This window comes from Lasioglossum baleicum, chromosome 14 (genome assembly GCF_051020765.1).
Source record: "Lasioglossum baleicum chromosome 14, iyLasBale1, whole genome shotgun sequence".
NCBI classification, from domain to species: Eukaryota; Metazoa; Arthropoda; class Insecta; order Hymenoptera; family Halictidae; genus Lasioglossum; species Lasioglossum baleicum.
The window spans coordinates 3,302,759-3,315,709 of record NC_134942.1 but is presented as its reverse complement, the minus strand read 5'-3'; the positions used below and the strand labels follow the sequence as shown (position 1 = coordinate 3,315,709).

The 12,951-nt window shown below is 50.9% G+C and overlaps 1 protein-coding gene across 7 annotated transcripts in view; it reads left to right on the top strand.

The window, feature by feature from the left end:
* Positions 1-12,951, top strand: part of Chi (LIM domain-binding protein 2 Chi) — a 198,856-nt gene that overhangs the window by 44,097 nt on the left and 141,808 nt on the right. For 2 of the 7 annotated variants that reach the window (XM_076438380.1, XM_076438378.1), the window contains exon 1: positions 580-12,951. This exon is cut by the window's right edge and continues 24,212 nt beyond it. The exons of 2 other annotated variants lie outside the window; for them this stretch is intronic. The gene's annotated coding sequence lies outside the window, so the exon portion shown is untranslated. Of the gene's footprint in view, positions 1-579 lie in introns of those variants that run through there. 3 more of the 7 variants (XM_076438377.1, XM_076438376.1, XM_076438375.1) reach the window with 2 other exon arrangements.

Below are 12,951 nucleotides of genomic sequence, written 5' to 3'. Positions count from 1 at the left end.
AAAGAGAGCGAGAGAGAGAGAGAGAGAAGAACAGAGGAGAGCGGAGCGGAGCAGCAGCCGGCTGGCCGGTTCCCTCGTCACGCCGACGAAAATTTCCTGTTCTCCTTTTCCCGGGGTTCGTGCAACGTAGCCGCTGACGCGCGCACTGCTGACACAGTGGACGGTCACGTCAGCAATTGGCAGCGAGCCCGAAAAAATATTTCGCCCCTTGGAGTATCGGTGCTTTGACAGAACGACATCCCCCCTCTCTCCCTCTCTCTCTCTGTCTCTCTGTAGCCTGTCTCGCGGGTCAATATCGGCGCATAAAATATCTGGGTGACTTAGTTATCATCTATCTTGACGAACACGCGTCCTGTCGCTCTGAATGAGCTAGACCGGTGGTTGACGGTAGGGGGGCGTTGGGGTGGTCGTGGATGGATGTTGGAGCGTCGCGTGGGGGTTGAAGCGCGGAACGAGGGGGGTAGCGGACGAGGGTGACCGAAGGAGGAAAACAGAATGAGGACAAGAGAGAGCCGGAGGTTCGCAGGAAGGTCGGGGGTGTAGCGCGGGGGTGGGAAAGCAGAATGAAAACGAGAGGGGGGCTTTAGGGGGTGTAGCCGAGCGCGCGCGAGAGACATAGCGAGAGAGCCTGATCGCAAGAAAGAATGAACGAGGAGAATAAGGGGGAGGTTGGATAGAGAAAGAGAGTGGGGGGAATAAATGGTATTTATATTCTCCAAAAATATTCTCTCTGTTTCAACGACAACAGTTTCGACCGGCGACATTCGGAGTCCGCGGAACACACCGGCTTCTATCTCCTGTCCTCTTGTTCCCTCGCTGAACAATCTTGATGAGAGCGGTACGCTTGGAAATAATACACGCGTCTCCGTTTCATCTTCTGCCACACCCACCGGGAGGGGGGGGCACCTTTTTTCCTTCGGTTTTCTCTGGGGACACTCCGGGAATCGTGTACACGGCAGTCGCTTCGTAACGTTCGCCGGAAAATCTATTGACTAAGGAGTGGGTGTAACCGAACAAGTTATAAAACCGCGTAAATACACCGGGTGGTTCAACGGGTTGCCGGTTGCGCGGTCGCCCCGGACACGTTCACCCCCTCCTCTCTATCTCTCTGCCAGTTCGTTTATTTTTTTTTCTCTCTCTCTCTCTCTCTCTGCCAACTGTTCGACGATCGAACGCCACGCCCATGCAGTTTGCATAATTTCGCTGTACATTACTCGAACCGTGTGACGGATTCGAGAAATTATCGCACGACCAGACCCTCCGAAAAGTCTGCGAGTCTCGGCCAAGGGTTTTCGGTCGTTGGGATCTCGTCTGCTCGGTTATGAATGCTCGGGGATTCGGCGAAGAGTGATCCTGACGCGAGGGGGACTGCAGGTGTGCCCCCCTCCCTTCATGACTTCAATTTAATTCGGTTACGTGATGGATACGTTTATTAAAATGTTTGTACAAGGAGCTTCTTTTTGCGACGTCTGCTCGCCGGCCGGTGTAATTCATTATTCCGGTCTTTTATCGGTACGAGACAGTTGACTGGAGCATCGTTAGTGTAATGTGTAACGTCTGACAACGGTTCCGATGTTGATTTCGTCGAGGCGAGTTCGAACATTGATTTATGATGCATTTCCGGAAAATCATTTTTTTCTACCGCTAATGAAGGATCTAAAATTTTGAGAAAAATTGATCAGATAGTTCCAATGTGTAGTTGTCGGTAGCATTTTGATTTGTTTGATTATCTTTTATAGTCGTCGAGAAAAATGCTTATGAAGTTAGGGGTTGGTTCGCGACGTCTTAAAACGGTATTTCAGGCAATGAAGCATTACTCGATGAACTCGAACGTACTGACGATGGTTATCCGGTTACATCCTTTTGTAGGAATCATAGGGAGCGATATCGGAAGCACCTGTTCGCCTTCGGTATCTCGCTGCGATCGAATTAGGGCGCGTTTAATTATTTATTCGGCGATATCAGGAATCGCTCCTGAAAAAACGGCAGGCAAGGATCGTGACGCGACACCGATAGGAGGCAATCGGCCCTTAATTAGAGGTTGTGACGTTCACATTACCGTGGCCGCGGACCGCTAACCTCGTTAGCCCTCGCAATTACGTGTAATGCAGGCGAAAAGGACACCCTCCCGGTTTGATATCGGCCCTCTTTCCCTCCGTCGAATGCGTCTGACGTTATTAGGTTAAGTCGGTCTTTGCGAGACCCCGAGGAAAATTATGCCTGGCAATTATAATAAACTATGCGCGGGGACCCTCCCTCTTTCTCTTATCTTCTTGTTGTTCGACGCCTGATGAAACGAACTCCTCCGACGGGTCCGCGCGGAGAGCGAATAATTAACAGAAAATCACTTCGTTCCGTCTCTCCGCGGAACGATTAGGTACACCTCGATCGATCGATTATATCAACCGAAAATCGAGTCGAATTAACTCCTCTCATTAACGAATTAAGACGAGGGGCTCGGCGGAGCGAGTCCGTGCACGCGGCGCGCGATTCTCACCCGGCGGTTACGCTAGCTGCCTAAAGACCGGTTTTAATTAAGAAACGAGCCACGATAATTGCCTTCCGCGATGCGCTCGCCCGAATGAATGGGACCGTTTTTATCCTTGCGCGAGCGAGCGCTGTGTTCAAGGAACATAAATACACTCACGGGCGCGCGCGAGAATATACCGAGCAAAAGGTGCTTTGATCCGAACAGTCTTTTCTGTCACCGACTTCTCTCCTTTTCCGCGGACCTAGGCGGCCTGTTGCACGTCCAACGTTATAGTCCCCCCGGGCTATGCAGCCGCGTTTTCTTAGGCCGCTCCTGACTCTGATCGATTTAAGCCGCGTCCACACGTTACCGTAGCCCGCGAACAGATCGACCCCGCAGGTGCTGAGAGAGCTGTCTTACGGGCACAGGGCTTCGCAATATCCCCTTGATCCCTTAAGAGTGGCTAATCCCGAGTCTACCAGCCAGGATTGAAAACTTCGGTATAAACATCCCCCGCTACCTCAATTATTCTTTCGCGCGACCATCCTTCACGTCTCCGCTAAGTTCCCCGTGATACCCTAAATGAGGATCTGAAGCCTGCTCGAGTTTTCTCTGACGATTCTCCGGATTTAAGATGCGTTGATGATGTGCTAGAATTCTAGATGCTGTCGCATTGTTCACCCGGGTTCATTTAGACCCAGTATTTTAAAGGATTTAGTTTCGGCACTTCCTGATTTTGTTTGAACAAACTTATCGAAACAATTAAGGCATTACCAAATAATATTACGATGGATATAAGGAAATATTAATTCAGGCGTTGACCGGCAAGGCCAAAGGGTGGCGGAGGCGAGGAAGAAGGCGAAAGCGAGAAGAATCGTCTCAGGCCTAGCGGCGTTACAGCATCGCTATGCGTCCACACGCGGATTCGCCTTGTTATCGTTAAATTTAGATAGGACGTGTGTGCGCGCTCGGCCCATAATTCATGAGTGTCTACCTGTCACGGTCCTCTGTCCACGCTCTGGTCGACCTTAAAGGTTGGAGCTCCCGCGATATTTGCGCGGGATCATGAATTATGCACGCGCCGTTTAAATATGAAAGTTTAGTTTTGCGCGCCGCGAGACCTCGTCCAGAGGATCGACCGAACGAATGTTAATCCTCGACTCTTCTCCGCTCGATTTTTCATCGGATGACGGGAGCCGATCGTTCTTCCTCTGCGACGAAATCGTTCGACATGTCGATTAATCCCCCTTTGATTGTCCACGAAGATCTTATCCAATTTTATGTACAAAAATTGTCATGGAAACGGCAAGAAATCGATGTGATCAATTTGAATTGATTTGATCGTTTAATTGTAGTCGAAGGTACCTTGTCAGAGAAGAATCCACCATGAAGATAAATAGTTGTTGATAATTGCTTGTTAGTTGTTCAGCAAAGCAAGGGTTGATCCAGCGACAGGCCGTAAAATCATGTTGCCCGGGACCATGTCGCTCTCAATTAGGGGTTGGAAAATTCGGGATAGGCCTAAAGCAACCATTGGAGAAACCCCTTCGTTTTCCTCGGGCTTCGAGCGTTCCAGTTTTGTTAACAATCGAACGCGATAGTTCCACGCTGTCATCTCTTCCTTGTCGGTACACCCCCGACCTCGAGCAACCCCTGAGTCGCGTCTGCGGACGAGGTGGAATCATGGGGTGGTTCAGACCTCGTGGATGGAGAGAGGGAGCACAGGCTCCAGGGGAGGCAGAGGACAATACTATCCCCGCTGACTCAGTTTATGGCTGATCATTCGACCCTGGCTCTCTCTCCCTCTCTTCCTCCCTCTCGTTTTGTCCAAGTGTTTCCCTTCGTCCCTCTCATTCTCTCCCTATCTCTTCTCGTTCTCTGATTTTCCTCCCTCTACCCTCGATATAACCCTCTCTCTCTCTCTCTCTCTCTGCCTCTCTTTCCGTGCACATAGATATGTACAGTACATAACCGCGCACACTGCCGGACGAGGTTCGTGCAGCGGTCGCGTGTGTGCAGAAATATGTAGACACCCCTTCCCCCCCTGTGCACATAGCGCGCATGTAAGATCGTCTACAGGGTGAGGCGTTCGAAAGGGACCTCGATGCACTTCAGTGTCGATGAGTTTTAGGGTACATGACTCATTCAATAATGTCAATCGTGAAACATTTGATAAATACGCTGGATATCTAGAGAACAGTCGTGAAAACATCCACTTTCCGAATAAATTATGAGATCTCGATCTCATTTCGCTAGGGTGGCTAAGAATTCTAATCTGGAACTTGACAATGTAAAGAACTCGTGCCACATCTGCAGGGTTGAGAAGTTGGACAAAGAGCTGCAGGTATCAATGAATCATGAAGTATCGATCCCAATTGCTATGGCAGCCACAAGAGGCCGATCTAAAACCTACCAGGGACCTCTTTGCTAACGTGAAGTGCCCACATTCGATGTGGGGTTGAAAAGTTCAACGAAAGCATGCGCTAGATCTATTCCGGGGTTGAAAAATTATACAAATATCCTCATTTACCAACTAATTCGAAAGTCTCAATCACACCTGCAACCCCTTCGAGAACGTAAAGGATTCGAGCTAGTCTCACTGCAGCGTTGAAAAGTAGCAGAAGACCCTGTCACATCGTTTCAATTCAGCTTGCGAAGGATGCAGGTCCTTGGCGGGGGCAACACCTTGCGGAAAAAAATGGTGAATCGCTCATTTCGCGCAGCAATATCCCAAGCGCGTGTCCGTCGGAGGGTGGGAGAAGCCTCCGACCCTTTCCTTGAGCATATTAGTTCTTTCTCCCATGCGTGCTCCTCCAGTTTGCCTCTGTGCTCCGCATCGGCGACGCGTCTCTCTCTCTCTCCCTTTCCTCGCGATCGGATAGTTCCTCCGGTAATCCTCTCGTTAAGCTCTTTACACGAAATGGATACGGAAGAACCCCGCAGCGATGACTCGCCTCTGTATAATCATGCGCGCAGCTAAACGAACGATTTCCGCCGCGGGCACCGCGTGTTTATCGGTTTCCGGGGCTGTGTTGTCTCCGTTTGTCGCTGCACTTCGCAGCCGACACCTTCGAGAGACACTCGATCCTTCTTTTACCAAGCCCTTTTGTCCCGCTCCAGACACGTCTGCTCGAACCTGCATTATTCGAGTCGATAACTAAACACCTTAATTAATTGTCTTTCAAACAGTGTCTCGCACGAGACTTTCAGGGAATTTTCGAGGTATCTGATAATGTCTGCTCTTCAACTTTGAGGAACACAGCGGGAAAATATTTTTGGAAAATAATTGTCGATGCTGAATTTTGAAGGGTGAATTCCACTGGTCTTCTGGACAGATCGAGTAGACTATAGCGGAGGAGGAGGAGTCTGCGAAAAAACAATGATTCCCAGCGGAGCGGAGTTTTCTCGGGCGATTAATTGATTTCCTCGCGTCGCTAATTGACCGTTCGGTCCCCAAGCGAGAATCGGCGTGATTCCGCGGCCTCCTTTGATCTTTTTCCCCCGGTGGAGGCTAGTCGGACGCGACTCGTGTCAAAATATTCCATTGGATTAGGCGAGCCAATCGAATTATATACGCCGGATACACGAATATCCCGCCTTCTCCACGGCTCTCGTTTCTCTCTCCCGCTCTCGCTTTCGTTCTTCCTTGCACCGGTCTCTTCGCGTCTTCTTTCTGGCCAGCGTGGCGCTTCGCGAAGCGCTATGTTACAGCCGGACGCACACGATCCGCCGCTAATCCGCTTGGTCGTTCATGCGACACGGGGATCCGTCAAAGCGAACACGTCCGCTACCTTTTCAAGATCACCCTTTTATCCGGCTCCTTTCTCCTTTTTGTTTCTTCTCTGCACTCGCCTCTCGGCCCTTTCAGCTCCTTTTGCCCCTTTTCCGATTTCGAAATTTGACCGAGGACCACGAAACTCGGAGCCAGTTCATAGTACATGCTCGCTATATTAGAACGTTCCCCCACATATTTTTCGACGCCTTTTTGCGAAGCTCCACAGCATCCCCGGTATTTTCTAATCGATCACATCCCTTAACACGCTGGGAATATTGCTACCATGCAAAAAATGGCGACAGTCTTCCAGAATTTTGCAAAAATTTCGATGTCCACACGACAACGTTACGGTTCGAAAACGGGAATTTTCGGCGTCCGAGGGAGTCGATCGGGATCGCTCGGGAATTTTTGCGACCGCGGCGCAAATAAACCGGTGAATCATTCCCGCAGAATTCACAGCCGGTTTCGCGGGGCAGAGGGACGGGGAGGAGGCACCCTTTTGCGGCCCCGTCTCGTCGTCTCGCGTCAGCCCTCGCCGAATATCCGCGCTTTGAAGACGGCACTAAAAAAACATTGGCCAAAGTAGGGCCGATTCTTAATCGCAACCCCCGCAGGACTCTTTCTTCTCGCATACAGCCCGGAGGATTAAACGCGGCCACCCCCGGCGTCGAAGATACGCGAAATTCCCAACGAAACCCACCCCATTCGGCGTTACTTTGCGCCCCCGTCCCCTTTACCCGCGACCACCCTGCTCTCCTCTCCTTCGTCGTCTCTCTATTTTTTTCCACCCTCCCTGTCCCCGCGCCGCCCTTCTTGCTCTTGCATTTTTTGCCTCCTACGACCACGTAGAACCTGCAGAGAGAAAGACAGACGGCTCTCGGCGAGAGGGAGAAAGGAGAGAGCGAGCGAGGAAGAGGATGAGGATGAGGGAGAGAGGCGCAGGAGGGACAATTTCATCGCGTTCGTCTCGTCAGCTCGTCTCCGGCTCGCTGAAGAGTTGCCACGGGCAACCCTCCGCGACCACTGGAGAATTATTGTCCGCGAGAAGGGGATGGGCCTCCCCCCGTTCCCCCCACCCCCTCTCTCTGCTTCTCTCTGGTTCTCTCGGGCGCTCTCTCTCCCGTTTCCCTCTTTCTCACCCCCTCAGCCACCCCTTTTTCTCTTTCTCTGTCGAGGTTGGGGGATGAGTGGGCGAGTTGGGGTGGGCGGCGGAGTCGTGCGCACCCTGTGCCAGGAGCTCCACGTCGGGGAAAAATTCAATCCCCCGGTTAAAGGGGATGACGCGCTCTTCAGGTCCGTATAGTCGGCCCGGTAATTTTCACGAGAGCCGCTTTGCCTCCCCCGCCTCCTCCTCCTTCTTCTTAGTCTTCTTGTTCGGTTCGCCTCCCCTCTGCAGGTGTCCTCTGTAGGAAACCAACCCCCGCCAGCGGGGTCCAGCTACCGCTTGAAAGTTCGATGATTGTTTTCGACTCGGGGTCATAGGTGAGCCGAATCCCCGCTCCGGAGATTCGTCAAGGTGCCTCCCAACTTCCGAGTTCTACCCTCTTCGAGAGACCCACCCCCGTATCTGCGAGTGCACCTCTGTGTTTGGACACGAGATCGTAGATCATTGGGTCGGCTCGATGTCATTAGCGGACCGGATGCGAACTTTTGCAGGAACTTCTCACCGTAGTTTCTCTCTTTGGTAATTCGATGCCGTCAAGTCGGTTCAGCCGCGATTCGCGGATTCGGTAATTTTTCGGCCAAGTTTCGGCAACCTTTCGCTGATCCCACCGTTCCACGGGGTAGTTCTCCTCGCGGCCGTCCCGCCGGAAAGTTCTCCACTGGTTCAATCCGATTCTAATTGCGATTCTTTGGAAACGGTAGGTCGACCGAAAGGATTTTCTCGAACGCTGTTACCGGAGCCTAATGACGGTGCTGAGGAGAATCAGGACGCGGGGAGACAGACGTGTCCGGTCGAGGGAATCCTAAGAAGCCAGCCCCCTTAATGTTTAATCACGATTCTTGGTGTTCGAATGCCGCGCGGGATTCCAAGGGCCGGCCAGTCAGTCCTCTTACGACAGTAAAACGAACGAGCCGGCGAGTTTACGACGCTCACGGTTTCAGGGTCGGACACTGACGAGCACCTGGGGTAAATCTAGAGGGTGGCTTAAGGGGGTTAATTTCCAACGTCGCTTAATTCTCGTGCTTGCCCCGCTGACATCGTTCCCGACCCTGTTTCGGCGGTCTTCTTCGCTCCATTCTTCCCTTCTTTTTCGCCTTCTTGCGAGCGTTCCCGCGGGATGAAATTTCCTCCGCGAAATTAATTGACGATCCGCTACGGAACACCTAAAAACTCTGTTGCGTCTTCTGCTGTCGCAACGGCCAATCTTCATATTACAGACCATCACCATTTATGATCGTTCTTGACTCCGGATCTTTACGCAACGTAAAAATTGTCCGAGTCAGTTGTAAATAAATTAAATGTAACAGTATCACATTCAGTTCTTCTGAATATAAAAAAGAAGTAGACACCAAATTGAACGTTATTTCTTCCCTTAATGATTTTAGCAGAGGAGACATCTGCAATTTTTAAAATATTTCAACAATTTCGAATTTCATCTACCCAATTTTACTATAAACGCATAAAGATCCGCAGTCTAGTGATTAGCAACCGAATGACACTTGCCGATGACATCAGTGTGTAAAATACATTATTGATAAGGACATGACTCACTTCTCTGTGGAGACTCGCTTCGAGCACTTAACTTCGCTGCAATCATTTTTGTACGTTCGTTGAAACCGCTTAAAATTTGTTGAAATATTTTACATTGTAAATCGCCTGGCTGCGAACGACTATCCTTCACAGTTCAACCCTATAACCAAAATTTTCCTCGATATTCAACTGTGTTGCACTTACGATTTTCGACGCATTAGACAGAAAATAAATTAGAAGTGGGTTCCCAGGCCATGGGCATAAGGGTTAAATTGCAAGAATTCATTTGCCCACGATGGAATAAGCACAGTAAAATTAAAATGGTGTCAGAGGACGAGCTGGACTTTTCGGCGGACTCTCCGCGAATTTCTCGCGCGTCGCCAGGAGCGACACCAGGCATCGACAGAGGGTATCTTATCGCCGATAAATAAGTACACATTCACGAGTGCCCTCTCGCCTCCGCCCACGCGTTGCCTTTTTTCTCTGCTTCCTATCCGCCAAGGTTACTTTGATAACACCTCCGGCTCGATGAAGCACATACCCGATCTCTCCTCGTCTCTCTTCCGTGCTCTCTTTCTCTCTCTCTCTCTCTCTCCTACGGCTAATGCAGCGCTTTGCCGGGGCTCGTTGAACCTCCGACCGCCGCCATTTTCATTATTTTTAGATACACTATTTCCAAGAATTCTAATATAAAACGAGTTACCATTTTTGCCGTGCGTATCGCTCCGACGAACTACCGTCAACCAAGTCATTTCCAGATGAGCTCTCTCTCCGGCTCTTCGATTTTTAATTTCCGCGGGGATCAAACCGAAATAATATTTCTGTTACTTTATTCTCATCTCCGACGACAGTCGTAGATTCTGTAGATTCTGTAGATTCAACAAGATCTGAATTCGTATTTTCGGAGAGACAGTTCGAACAATACTGTAGCGTTACGTACGATCAAAATTGGTCTCGAAGGACAGCGAATAACTTCGAGGATTTGAACAAAAATATCGCCTTCTTAAGACAAATTATAATAACATTTTATTCCGTCAATCATGCAAAAAGTATCGTATCAAATGGAGAACACACAACTGAGAACGTCGCCGAATTAATCACAGAGGCGAAACAATGCAAGCCTGGCCAGAGTATGGGCATCGACCGCCCTAAAAGAGTGCCTAACAGTTTAACGATCAATCAGGCCGCATTTCCCCGAATTTTCTCAAGTCCCTGCGCACTTTCCGAACGAAAGTCACACACTCGTCAGGAACAGCGCCGTGCAATTTCCGGGCGGATCCGCTGCTATCCGTCGAAATTCGGCGCAGAAAGCGATCCGTGCTCGTGGTTGCGGCTAAACTTACGCCCGCGCGCGGGCGGGCGGGCGGCCGCGTAGCTGTTTACATGCACGCGTTACATCGATCTATCGATCTATTTGCGTTCGCAAGACAGTCGTAGCGGCGTGGATTCGGGCGTAGTTTCCAGCCGGCGAAATTAGTCGAGTCTGTAGAATCCGCCGCCATTATATCAACCGACCACGAGCGCCTGTCATCGTCGTCCTCCCGACGAAGAGACTCTCGTTCGATTCAATAACATCCCCGACATCTTTTTTCTCCGGGCGCGTTGTCTGCGCTCGTCTAATCCCCAGCGTTCCCTCCTACGCGAGTTTGCATGCTAATCGCGTTGTTATACCAACAACCGTTTCGCCCGTTCCCGGTGAACAGCCGTGACGCAACGTGACTATGGTCGCACGAGGCCGGGGAGCACTAGAAAGAGAGTAAAGAAGAAGAAGAAGAAGAAGGCGCAGGAGAAGCACGGTAGCGAAAATAAAGAAACAGAGGGAGGGGAGGGGTGCACGCAGCAGCGGAGGAGAAGAAGAAAAAAATAACCTGAAATGTAGGCCCGCCACTTTTCTTTCCCTCCCTTGGCTCGCCGCTCATGCTTCCTCCTCCTGGTCTTTGTGTTTCTCTTCTCCTTCTTCTTCTTCTTTATCCATTCCTCTGTTCCTCATCCCGGAGCCAAGACTCACCCTGCGGCTCTCTAGGGATCTCTCCCCACTCTCCTCTCTTCGACTACTCGTCTTCTTCTCCCTCCCTCCCCCCGTCCTTAGAACTCGCTCTCTTTCTCTCTCGACCGTTCCCCACGTGTCTCCCCCATGGACCGCGTTTCACCGTGGCCATTGGCGCCCAACAAGCGCACCCGCTTAAAAGATACGCGACAAGCTTATCGACACGGTAAACAAGAACACTTTACTACGACAATATTGGCCGAATGTAAAACCTGTTTGAAAGCCGACATAAAAAAAACCCGGGTGTCCGAGTGCGTCTCCGGCGGATCGTCTTCACCGGCAGTTTCCTCCCCGCCTCCTCTCTGTTTTAGCATCCCCACCCATTTTTCTCTCGCGCACGGGGGCAAAAAGGTCTTGTCTTAGAAAAGAAGAGGCGTTTCTCGGGAGGGGGAGGGTGGCAAAGGCGCGTCCCGCGAGAGAGGGGGCTCTCAAAGGGGAAACTGGTTTAGAAGTCGTACGCACGAGAAATCATCCTTTCCCCGCGTGCCCCCTCTGTCCCCCCAAGAACGAGGAAGATGCGGGGTGTACCGTGTACAAACCTGTGTTGCCTCGGGGCCCAGTGAGAAATTGTTCTGGTTTCGCTGCTCTCTCTCTCTCTTTCTCTCTCACCTCGGAACCCCAAAGTCCATTGTCGTCGATCTCTCGGTTTGAAACCGGCGTCAAACGTGGCGCCTTCGACGGCGACCTCGAAGGGGGATGATGCAAAGTATAGCGGATCGAAGAGAGCTCGTTGTTAAATGAGCCGTGGCGAAGGGCGCGCACAAGTGGACAACCCCCTTCAGAAAAGAAGGACCCGAGACCCCGGCTACGGATACCGACTATGTTTGCTAACTGGCATACCAGTTTCAGCATACTCGCCAGCCTCGAGGTGTCCGATTGTCGGCTACCTCGGCTGCCTAGCTTCTTTGCTATGAGTCAGCCTGCACAATAGGGTTCCAGGCTAGCTAGTGCTGGAGACTGGCTACTGTTGCCAGGGTTCTCGCAGGATGAAGTTCTTGCAGAACGAGTTCAAAGTGCTCTGCTCCATATACATTGCGAGATGGACGTGCTCAATTTAATTCATGGCGCAGCTAGGCTGTTTGATGATCATCCCCTTCGTAGATACCCGGACCCCTCCTCTGTGTCGTTTAAATACACACTCTAAACGATACACTTTTTCATATTAATCGTGACAGGTGATTTTCATAATGGTGCCGGTGTGCAGGGTCTCCTTGCATGGAGTTTAGAAGGCAATAAAATATGAGTATAATGCGAGATGGCAGCTTCGATGGGGTTCTAACCCGCAGTGGTACCCCGTGGTCATAACCACAGCAAGATAGTTTGCGAAGTGATCATTAGACTGCGGATCTTCCCAAAAACTCTGCAATTGTAAAGAACGAAAGTTATTCCTTAAATAATTTTAATAAACAGAGGATGATATGGTAATATGTTTAAATTGTTCTAATATCTTTATAGTGTCATATTTCCTCTAGTCATTTTCGTCATGAATCAATAAAGATTCGCAGTCTATCAAAAAGAGCACACGGGAACAGGAATTTGAAGGTGATCGGACGTTTTCAAGACGCGGCTCGTGAGAGCATAATTCGAGACGGTACCGCTGGCGAAGGTGGCGGCCGTAGGAGAGCAAGTCACGCGTGTTCCTCGAGGAATTCAAATCTCCCGCCGAAAGCGTGGTTGTTCGCGCGGGAACAGGGAGTTCGCGGAGATCATCGTCCTGGTAACGTCTCCTCTCGGATCTCCCGCGGCGTCAGGGAGGTTCGCGGGGAGGGAGCGAGCAAATAGGGGAGGACGGTGGCGAGCAACGGAGGGGAGGGTAGAGGTAGAAGGTGGTGGAGGAGGGTGGGAGGTGAAGGGAGTTGAATGAGGGAGGAGGACGAGGGGTATGAGGAGGCAGGCGCAGAGGGGGACACGTTCGTTCGGTAGAAAAAGCGCAGCGCCTCGGAAAGAAAGGTCGAGGTGGCACC